This window comes from Colias eurytheme, chromosome 9 (genome assembly GCF_061535395.1).
Source record: "Colias eurytheme isolate Ceu_HAF_F1 chromosome 9, ilColEury1 Martin Lab GWU primary, whole genome shotgun sequence".
NCBI lineage: Eukaryota > Metazoa > Arthropoda > Insecta > Lepidoptera > Pieridae > Colias > Colias eurytheme.
Genome location: NC_142988.1, coordinates 7,840,116 through 7,852,683, shown reverse-complemented (window position 1 = coordinate 7,852,683; position 12,568 = coordinate 7,840,116). Strand labels below are relative to the sequence as shown.

At 31.2% G+C, this 12,568-nt stretch overlaps 1 non-coding gene across 1 annotated transcript; it reads left to right on the top strand.

The window, feature by feature from the left end:
- The first annotated feature begins 1,591 nt into the window (after window positions 1-1,591).
- On the top strand, window positions 1,592-1,664 carry TRNAR-CCU (transfer RNA arginine (anticodon CCU)). The gene has a single exon. It is a non-coding gene; the product is annotated as a tRNA-Arg (tRNA).
- The last annotated feature ends 10,904 nt before the right edge of the window (window positions 1,665-12,568 follow it).

Sequence of the window (12,568 nt, the reverse complement as noted above, 5' to 3'; positions counted from 1 at the left end):
CGCTGCAAATAACTCACCTATGCATTTTATACGAATTGTGAATTATGAAAATTTGTTTTACTGAAATTATTTCAAGTGTCCGTATGGGACTAAATCTGAATTTTACTTTTATTTTGAATGTTACTGAAAATAAATGAGGAAAATCTACATCCCTTGGGGGCAGATAATCATACAGTCACAACAGGAAAATTCCATTCTGTATAGATGGAAATTGACTAATTATCGGTAGTCGATAACGGTATTACTATTATTAATTATGTAACTATAACTGATTCAATACGGGTACTACAAAATCTTGAATGGGATGTGGCATGAGCTTTTATTCAAAAACTATAACTTCAATTTTAATCCGTTAGCTTAGACCTTTCAATCAAACGAATCAATAAAATGTTGTTCACATAATCTCCTATTACATAACGAGTCACATAAATCCCATAGAAGATTCCAGAAGCATCTTGTGAACCATCGTGCAACATGAAAAACGATTAAAAAAGCAAGAATGACCTGAATGCAGGCGCGCTAGAGCACCCTTCAGTCGTGAGCGTACTCCAAAATGCATTACCATGACGTCGACAAATTTCATGGTATTATATCTTTTTATTTATGTACTATGTTTCGTATATAATTAGCTAACAAGTTTAGGCAATTTATTTTTACAATGTATTTTAATTTTTACTAAACGTAGCAGTGTATCATCACCATGGATCAATTGGTCCATGGTTGATGGTATCACTAAGAACATAATATTATATTGTATACAAACACTACCTATCTATTATTAAGTCTTTAATTTTCTACAATGTAAATGGATATTCAAAGCAAATTGATCAAATCTTATGTTTTGTAGGGCAAATATTTTTTAGTTTGTCTATACATATTTAGTAACTGTAAAAAATTATAATACAGCTAGAACTTCCATGCTACATGTTTTGTGAAACCTTGAAATGGTTCGATAAGAAGTTTAATCTCAATTTAAACATTACAAAACGAGTAAACGATTGCATTAAACTGCATTATGTTACATAACAAGAAATACAAAAAAATTTGGAAAATCCAAAAGTGCACGCCTCATAATTTTTTTTTAATAAATATTTATTAATTATTATTTTTGTTTATTTAATAACAATTAAACCACATCGAATCAGACCCTGAAAAATGAAAGGGTTCTATTCCTGAGCATACTCAAGCGTAAGAGAAAAAAAAAGACTCGATTAGTAAAGTATTTCGGTCGCTATCGTGTTAACAAGAAAAAGGATCCGCACATACAGACACACGGACGTCCAAGACAGAACTTTTTTAAACTGTTTTTTAACTAGTTTAAATAACAAAAATGACATCAAAAATATCATGAACGTTAAAAATAGTGTTTTTTTCTTAATATGTGTGTGTATGTATTATCTTACAAGTGCAATGTATGATACATAAAGACATTTTAAGTTTGAAAAATCAGATGTTTTGCGCGAAGTGACAGTAGTACCCACCTCAACGCTTCGCTCATGAGGCGTGCAATATTATAACTACATTACCTATTTTTTTTTTCAAATTAATTTACTACAGAAATAAAGGCATAATTTCGTAACACCGTGCATCAGCCCCTGTGGCCTAATGGATAAGGCATCGGCCTCCTAAGCCGGGGATTGTGGGTTCGAGTCCCACCAGGGGTAACCAAAATACTTTTTTTTTTATGAAGTTTAATTTACTTTCTATTTTAATAAACTTTAACATTCAATTGAAACATGTCATCAAAATACATAATTCCTTTTAGTTTGTTTAGATTTATTTTTGTTTAACATGAGAATAAAATATAATATGTATAAATTATGTATATATTAATTAAAAAGTTTCATATTTATAAAGATTATTCTTTGAAAATACACTTTAACACTTATTTTTAATTTTTAAATATTAGCAAATTCGGCGCAATTAATATAGGTAAGTAACTAATTATAGAGTATAGACACAGAATAATAACTATAGTAGCTTGCTATAGTCTAAATATATTTATAATTTAACTTTACCGTAAGGTATAAGTATATATATGTATATACCTAAATAGAGTATTCATTTTTCAAATATATCTATACTAATATTATAAAGAGGAAAGGTTTGTATGTATGTATGTATGGTTTTCACGCATAAACTACTGGACCGATTTTGATGAAATTTGGCACAGATAATCTTTATACCCTGAGAAAGAACAAAGGCGAAATTTTATTGCGAAATATGTACCACGGGCGAAGCCGGGGCGGACCGCTAGTTAATAATAAAACTCTTTAAGTAATCATGTTATTATTTTTATGAAACATAATAAGGAAAATGAAAAACTATACAACGATGTCATACACTTCATTTGGCTATATAAAAAGCCTTTGAATCAATAATTGTGTAATCAACAAATAATAATCATTAGATTCGCTAAACTTTACATATACTCTACGTACATAATCTTAATATACCTATATAAATCTCGTGTCACAATGTTTGTCCTCAATGGACTCCTAAACCACTTAACCGATTATAATAAAATTCGCACACCATGTGCAGTTCGATCCAACTTGAGAGATATTTAAACATAGATAGTTTAAACATGTAGGTACCACGGGCGAAGCCGGGGCGGACCACTAGTAAGTCTATAAAATGCTAAAGTTTAATGGCCGGCGCATAAAATGCAGGTACCTATTACGTGTGTATGTGCGTAGTGTGCGTGTATGCGTTAGTCTGCGACCTTGAAAGGGTCGGTCGTCTGAAAGCCTGTAGCTGAAACGGGTGGGGGTGTCGGGTGGGCGGGCTCCGTCGATATTTCACTCTGCTTCCAACTCAGTTGTAATTTTATTAAATGTATTAATAAATTCAACGTAAATATTTAATTATTCACGGGATGAAAAGCAACATCTCAGATACTGGTTAAAACCTCTAATTATTTTTCTTAGATGGGGTTCTTGTTTAATTTTGCTTGAAAGAAATCGACAGTTATACTTTGCTTCGTTACTCGGTTGTAATTTTATGAGATCTATATTTATATTTTCAACGTAAAGATTTAATTATTCTGGAAATCCTGTAATTGTTTTTCTTAGACGGGATTTTTGATGTTAATTATGCTTATAAAATGAGCTATATTTTATGAGCTTCTATCTGTATTTTTTTTAATACTGCAAGGCCGCCGCCTTAGGGTCGGCTATTTTCAAATCCTAAGTTTTTCTTAGATATTTTCTCAATTTGATGTCTAGACTAGCTTAAATTAAATTAGTAAAAATAGCATGGACTCTACTATAGGTTTTATGAAATAATAATGAAAAAATGTTTGTTAAATTATTGAATTTCTTTATACAACTACTTCTTAACATTACGTATACCTTCGTGTCTAATTAATTCTTATAATAATAATTTTTCATGAAAATAACATAACTGAAACATTGTTCTAACTTAGACTCTTCACACACTTTCAAATTCACACGTTTTAATCCGAATCCTTTTGGGGTTATAAGGTCACCGAGCAATGACATCTTTACTTGGAGGGTCGTAAAAATATCGTGAATGAATTCGCGGTCTTTGTACAACGAATTATGTAGTGAAAATTATATAATACACGTTGGTTACAGCAATGTTTATAAACACGTTGCCTGATGATACGTATAAAGAATTATTTGTGGTGTGTTGTGGTGATCAATTTCTGTTTCATTTGATAGAAGGCATTGGTTGCTTCAATTTTCCAGTCTTTCATATTATCAAAGACTGAACAGTGGACACACAGTTCGTGGTTTGTAAACATGGAACCAGAATGTCAAACTCAATGATTTTATTAGACTTCTTCTAGCAGCACTTTGAATCGCCATTATATAGTACATATTACCAATTACCACCGGTTTCTATTATCAAGATAACCTCATTTTTTGTCTACTACAAAGACATGCCTAAATTATTAAATGAGCTGAAAAATTGAATTGAAATTTTACATTATTATCGTATAAAATATATTTTTCCATATAATCTTTAGCTCCATTTAACATACTTCATATCCCTCACGCTTAATAAACTTGGTGACATTTTTATGAACTTAACAAAAGGTGTGACATTATGCAGTATACTGTGTACCAAGGTCCGTCTGTCATTGGTGGTGTGAGGCGGGAGAGGCTTAGTTGTGGAGGCCTATATTCGCCCTACATCAAAGTCATCGGCGTTCAATGCCCGCGTTGGGGTTGCTAGCATTTCATATATCAGGTGCGACCAGTGGATGATTGATTTTTATTATACTATTTTAAATTCATCAATGAATTACACGTAACAAATAGTCGCTTCTTTGTATATGTTTTTGATGAAAACGGATAATATTTAAGAGTTAAGACATCTTAAATAACTGATTATTAAAGAATTATTTTTTTAAGGTATAGATTAAGGTTTAAATTGGATATCATTTTAATGTATGTACTTGTATACGTAGTATGTATATTATTATTAGTCTGTGTATGTACCTATGTCGATGTGATCATAACGTCATGTTCTTTATATTGGTACCGAATTCGGTCGTTAATTGTTACAAACAGCATTTTTTTACTATGTCTTATTTCAATCCGTAAATTTTAAATGCAGGAATAATTAAATAATTTCGGTATATTTTAAATTTCGTTATGAGTGCTTACTTAAATATTTCACTTTTGGGATAAAAAATAAACACAAGTTATAGTTATGTGCAAGTTAAATTGTAACCCTAATTACCTACTCCTTGATCATCCAGTTCAATTAAAGTTTGTTCAGGCGTTCAAAAAATTTCCTGACAAGTAGAAAGATCTTGGTTGGTAGCTAGTGAATCGCAAAAGGCATCTAGGTAATAAAATATTTCACAGACACTAAAAGATCTCATATTATTACGTACTAGTTGTATACGTAGTATATTATTAAGTCTGTGGTACTAGGTACTTCAGTATATATTCCAATAAACTTTAAAACATCCAAACCATGATTGCATTAACTTCAATGACCTTACTGGTAATTTTCAGGCTGACTGGACAATAAATATGTACATAATATTTTATTTACCTTTGTATAATTATAAATAACTAGCGGTCCGCCCCGGCTTCGCCCGTGGTATATGTTTACGTTTTCTCTACATAAGAACCATCCTCGTACTTCAAGGAATATAATAAAAAAAGAAATCGAAATCGGTTCAGCCGTTCTCGAGTAATGCGCTTACCAACACATTTTGCGATTCATTTTTATATATAAGAGATCACAAGAAAATTAAGAAAATATAAGTATTTATAATAATGACATCTTTCGGGCAATAATATGGTAAATGAGTATATATTTATTTCAGCGCCATCTAGTGTAACTTGAATAAAACACTAAATTCAAGCAAGTGAAGTAGTACTTCCATATTACTCCTAGATGGCGCTGTTTCAAATTGATCTTTTAAAAAGTTAAAAACTAATGAAAATGAGTTTGTTATACAAATAAAAAAAACCGTAATATTATGAGAAATCAAAACAGTACGTTATTTAAATTTCTTATTTTTAAGTTTTATTTAACCTACGTTTTACATTATTATAGTTAGTTAATTTTATCTGTGATTGTGAAAGAAAAAATTAAGCATACCGCCAATACCGCCGCTGTATTCCAAATTCCAATTTCGAACCAATCGCGAAGGAAAAAAATATTTTTCAACTCCAATAATTATTTATTATTACCATCCTGTGTTACCATCTAAATTCTAACAAAATAATAATTGAAATATAAATGGCTGAGTACCATGTGTACTGAGTGTTTAAAATCAATTCTTTACATAAATTGATGCCTTATTATTTTTTCATGAATCTGTGATAATCACGTTAAAACTGGCATTACCATTAACATGATAAATGATAAATACATAATATATTTCCAAATACATAACATAAAAATTAATGGAATCCGAAATTAAATTTAGGTAGGTATTCGGATAGTTCTGTAATAAACATAGAGTCAAGTTATGTTTTGTAATATTATTATGGCCTCAAATGCAGTGATATTATTAAAAAAAAATCTATTATATGGGTACATAACTCGTTCTAAATTGAATTAATTATAAAACCTGGTTTACGCATATTAAACACTGCCTTAAATATGTTACGATCATAGATTATTTTTTATCGAGTGACATTGAATTATTTAGTAGTATGTACTTGAATATTTTAGTGCGAAAAATCAATTAAGCACCTAACCACCTAAATGAAATACCATAAAGAAATTAATTTAGTACCTAGGTAACCTTAACCAGCAAAGAACGTTATTCATTTTTTTTGTCATGAGGTTGTAAATTGAGTTTAACAAACTTATAGCTCGCTACCAAAATATTACATTTATTCAAGATTTTAAAGGTATTTTAAGTTCCCTTTTCCGCGACTAATATTTTTTTTGGAATACATTCACTTTACATAAAGTACTACTAGGTACTCTGCTCACCAAACTTTATTTACAAAGGTATAAAGATAATTTGCAATAATTAATATTGGCTAATGCGATAGCAGAAGGCTTTATTGAAAACTAAACATGAACATACAACAGAAATTAATATTAATTTATTTTTGTTTTTTGATATTCGTTCCTGTGTGACAATAATTTGTGTAAACTACATAACCTATCGGGTCAAATAACGGAATCGGCTCAATTTAAATTTATGCGCATGATACATTTTAAATTGACGAGCGGTTGGATACATAAATATTGAGATGTGATAGAAAATCAATTTTTACAATATTTAATACATCAAATCCGTTACTTTGAGGTCGGAATGAGTAGGAAGACAAAATACAGGTTAAGCGAGCAAAGTGTCATAGGAGCATGAGAACATACAGAATTAAAATATGATTTCGAAAGTTAAAAACAACTTTATTTTTATTTTTTTATTATAAGGTTCTGTTAGCTAGGCTATTTAATGTTATTAGTTCATAAGGCTATTAGTTCATAGAACTAATAGCCTTATCCCCTCTACATCTACAGGGTAGCTAGAAGTTCATGATATTATGAAATATCTATTTTATTGAATGTCTATTACAATTCTTGTGATCGTTTTGCCTACCTAAATATGATTTTAAATACTTTCTTTATCAAATAGTTTAAATTAGAAAAAAGCTTTGATTTTACGCTGGAAGCAATTAGCGTCCTATGAAATTTTATAATGCTTCTTGAATAGAGAAAACGATCCTATTTACCTACATATACTATACTTCAAGCCAGATGTTTCTATCATTTCATACATCTAGGGTAAGTGCACACATTCGGTATATTTCCAACATACAGCGGGCAATCTCAAAACGAATTTTTGTATATAAACGACGAGTTAAGCCATAAGTGGTGACGCAACCGCGGACGGGCGTTTCGCAAACGAACCGCGCGCCGGCCGCCGCTGCCTCTACCTTATTATGTCATACTTTCACAGTCTACAGTGTACACTAACAACCTAGAGTTTAATATATTAATTAAAATAATGTTTTAATCGTTGGCTTATATCTGTATGTCGTTATCAACGTTTGGTATCAGGATAATTACAATTTATAGATAAGGAACTACTTAAAGGACTGTTTAGTAAACATTTATCTTTATTTCTCTCACGACCGTCTCTTACAAGAAAATTCTTAAAAAGAGATGTCTTCTTGGGCCTGAAAATATTTTTAGTATTTGTTGGTACTCTACATAGAGTGCCGACATATTTTTGTACCTTTTAACCCGCTCGCACAGTGTGATTGAACAGGCATGCCATGAATCGTGATGGAACATACTATAAGCTTGTAATGTCTGACTCTATCAGGAAGAGATGTAGAATTGGAGGGACCAGTGCACCTTATCACCTAGTTATTACATTTGGTTTTATGTTTAAAAAAGATATGCAAGAGGCGAATGGAATGCGCTAGAACTAAGAGTCTTTGAAGTGACGCTCGATTATATTAATGGAGGTTTGGAGCACTTTTTGGTTGAGACCCTAATCGCACTGGTCGTTTAAATGCGCTCGGATAGCGTCCCTGTTGAGTTGTTTTGCCTTTAAATTATCATATGATATTAATTTTAATTGAAGTGCACCGACAACACACTATGGACGTGTAACGAGTCTCACAGGGAACTCTGCGGTAGGTACACCATATAATAGTGTCGAATAGTGACGTAATATCATTAGTTTAGCTAGATGGTATGCTACATAACAATGGGACATAATCTCCATCAAACATGCACCCTTATATAACAATGAGACGTTTATAATTAACACTATAGCTAATATAGAGCAGTTAATTGCGTACATACTTATGGAGATACTCTACCGGTATCGTTTTATACGGAAAAACATAGTACTCTGTTAACCAGATATCTGAGATTTAAATTTAAAAAAAAAAATGTTTAACATTTAGTTAAGAGATATGAAAGGAATTAAAAATATTTAGACTGCGTTATTATACTTGTAATGAAAATGATATTGGTATAAAATCTCATTTATTTTTGTTAACCTTGTAAGGTAAGGTAGGTAAGGTAAGGTAAAGCACAAACTGACTGCAAAAATATTATAGTATGCACACAGATATTTATCATTTTAGGCAGCTTCTATAATCGTAACGGGTAACGGGTCTTCAGGTTGAAACGCACTACAGGAAACAGAAGATAATATAAAAGACAATATTAATAATTTAATAGTAACAAAATTGTTAATAATAAAAAGTAATTTATTTATTTTTACACGTATACATATAGCCTACACATATAACATTATTATCATCAATAACAGAGATAGTCGACGGTTTCGCTTTATCTACAGCTGATCTCAATGAAGAGTATTCTCGGTTGATTCAGTTTTAACTGCTGTCTGTCCCTCTTATCAAGATCTGTAAATGAGAATACAAGCATCAATCTTGGCATTACGTAAAGGATGCAACTGTTTTTTGCACGCTAACATACAGGAAAAAATTATTACAGTGGAATCCGTTTATAATGACATCGAAGGGAATCGACAAACACGTCATAATAAGCGGACGTCATACAAAGCGTTAAGTGAAATGAAGAATCTTTTTTATGTAAATATGTATGTATTTAAGTATTTTAATACAGAAACATAGTATACTTGCATATGTACATATTAAATCAAAATCAAAATTGCACGTAATCAGCAGATTATTATAATAACACATACAAGTGTACACTGTAATTTTTGTCTTCTTTTGTGTTTTCATTTTATTGTAAAAACAGTCTCTAATACTATTGTGTATAGAAGACATAGCTATGGTCAAATTATCATTTTCAATATTGCTGTGAACAAATCGTGACAATAATTCTGCAGCTTTTAATGGCTCTTCTGCGGTAGGTAATGGTGATTCCTTGACTTCCTCTTCCCCATCACTTTCCAGTTGTTCCTTAGCACTAATGTTCTGTACGATATTTTCATCGGTGGGTTCTTCGGATATGAGGAGATCGCTATCAATGTCAACATAATCTTCCCACATTTTTGTGTAAAGAATCATGCCGGTCATTATAACCAGACATAATTTATTAAAAATGGGTCATAATAAGCGGCATGTCACTGTAAGGGAAGTCAATATATCCGACTTTTTTATAAAGAATTTTATATGAAAACCAAACTTCGTAGTGCAATTACGTCATAATAACCGGTTGGTCAATATAGGCGGAGTCATAATAAACGGATTCTACTGTAACTACTTGTACTTCCTATTTTATACCATAACTGACTAAACGGGGTGTTATATTTTCAGTGTTTATATGAGCTACTCTATTCCACCATAACTGTACTGTTGCTTTAGTTTTTTTAAGAAAATAGCTCCCCCAGCAGACGTTGTTCTGTCCTATTGCACCTTTTTCTTGTTTTCTCTCCATAGGAACCGTTTAGCCCAGGCTCTTTGGACTTATATTACATGTAGGTATACATTAATAGTTGGAAGTCAATAGGCTCTTGGTAAATAACCAAAATATTAAAATGGAACACAAACTACGCATCCATCGAGATGCGGATGAATTACCTCGTCACTGAAAGCGTATAATCTACTATGTATTTTAAATGGGATTCTGGCCCTCGGGATATATTCTATGCCCTCGGTGAGTTCGACATACCCGTGTGAGCATTCATTGGAATCCCCGAAGGCCTTGTGTACATATTATATGTTATCTAATTTTCATCTTAAAAAAGAAGCGTGTCGCAACCGAGATTAAATGCAGTTGGCAGTTACACTACACTACATCTTATTTTTTCTTAAAAAAAAAACCTATGTGGTGAGTACCCTGACAGAGTATTTTAATTTTTAATTAAGTATCTTTTATTGTAAATACATAAAAGAAGAACGACTGTAATAAATAAATACGTGTTTCCAAAATATTCGTCATATCCGCGGCCGTCTCGACACTTTCAGCGATTTCCTTATTGTTCAGAATTCTCCGAGCTCCCTTTGAGTTATGGCTTCAATCCTTACAATCTGCAATACGATCTTTATCGACTTTCACTTTCTCTTATCCCTCTGTATCTACACGCTGTCCACCAATTACACGTTAATGTTCACTATATTTTATACAACGATCGGAATCGCTTGTTTATTAGTTAAATAAGCTTTATCTATATTCTATAGCATCTAAACTAGTTAAGATTAAAGATATCGTGATACATAGCTAGCATCTAATGAAATTGAGTTAGCTGAATGAGTAATGTCATAATGTGTTGTTTATTTAGGAATAATTTTGTAACTTATACTTATAGGTACGTGTAACGTGACGTAACTCTAAACTCGTTAAGGCTTTTAAAACTTGATTAATTTAGTGTAATTAGTAATTAGTATTACCCTTTTGAGAATTGGCTAATATTGTATATTTAATTATAATATTGTAAGTACATTAAATATCATAGAAGGTTACAAATCCGTTTCGACTGGTTAAATTTTGATTGCACGACCTTGGTTAAGCGCCAGTAAAAAAATAACGGACTTTCTTTCCATGTAAGTCTTATATAATAAGTTATGTAGAAGTTACTAGATCACATCGCGAGCGAATAATATATACTTATTTCATATATTATTTTTATTTTTATCACACATCTTAAGATATTCATATAAAAGATAGTATCTTTTATCTTACAAAAACAAATAAAAACTGTGGAATGCAATAGTTAGAAATCAACGATTTGAAAGTAAAATAGAAATAAGTTTTTGAAATCTGAAAGTTTATAAAGACCATTTTTTGTACGTTTAACATGATTATATTACATTTAAAGATTACATATTCATCATTATTTTAAAATTTCTTTGACTCTACCTGCACCTAAAGTTTTATGTTAGAACGTAATACATATTATGTAGATTGTAGAATGTAGATACAAACGGAAGATACGGTCTACCATTCTAAAATATTCGATAATCAAAATGTTGTAAAAGGATTTCGTAGGATTTCTGTTTAAATGCCCACGTATATAATCTCATCCTTATGTCACCTTGTTGACACTTAATCTGCGATAGTTTTGTATGACGTCATCAAACACCGAATAAGATGCGATTAGCGTAATATTTTATGTAAGAGAAAGGGCTGGGTCAGTCACAGTTTTATTGACGGAATCAAAAGTATGTCAGTAGGTTCTGCTCAAACGTCGCACACGCATCGAAGAGGGGAGGACTCGTATGTAAATATTGAATATCTCACTTTTTAGCTAGTGGAATGAAAGAGATGCAAAAAAATGCGAACACTGTGTCAGTGTGTTTGTAAAACGTTAGATAATATTTGTGACCTTTGAAATACAGGTAGAGTCTAGGTCAGGTCAATAGTTACGGTGAATACATTACGAGATGCTGTGCAGAAAATAAAAAACAACATTAATTGCTTTAAGTTTATTTTCAATTTCAATTTAGAAAAGCAAAAATTAAATTTCATAAACAAAATTATCCACACTATCCAAAAGAGCTTACATAAAATGATACTAATTTATGTGTTGTGATTGCGTATTATCAAATATTAAACAGTCTCATAGTTCACAGTATAATGTCAATCGCATAAATGGGTTTCTATTACAGGACAGCAGTTGATGATTATTCGCTTATCATCGCCCTTTGTCCCTCACATTACAACACGCGCTAATAAAACAATATCATAGGATATTGTTATTCCAATCAATTTAATTGGGTTTTATTACGACCCAGAAAATAACATTTTTCTGATCAGCAAATAACAAGTAAGTAATTTCTTAGTTGCATAGATCTAGGAATAATATTAAAGAATTAAGAAATTCAAGCTTCGAGCACAAAATAAAAATAATACATGCGTTAAATAAAACACAAGAAGTTAGAAGATACTTCATTACTATATTGTTTGTTTTAACTGAAGATTGTTTGGAAATAATATTTTTAATTTACTTGTTCCGTTCCACGCTATTTTCATTAATCACGGAAAACATTTACATCTTCTTTCTGTAAATATTTAGTGATTATTAGGCAATTGTGTGACAATGACCGGATGTCACCTTAGCCTAGCGTTGAGTAATCAGTACTTAAGTTAGAATTATGAGTACCAGCGGGATTTATCTAAATTAAATAACTCGTTATTAGGATAAACTTCTACGAAAACCATT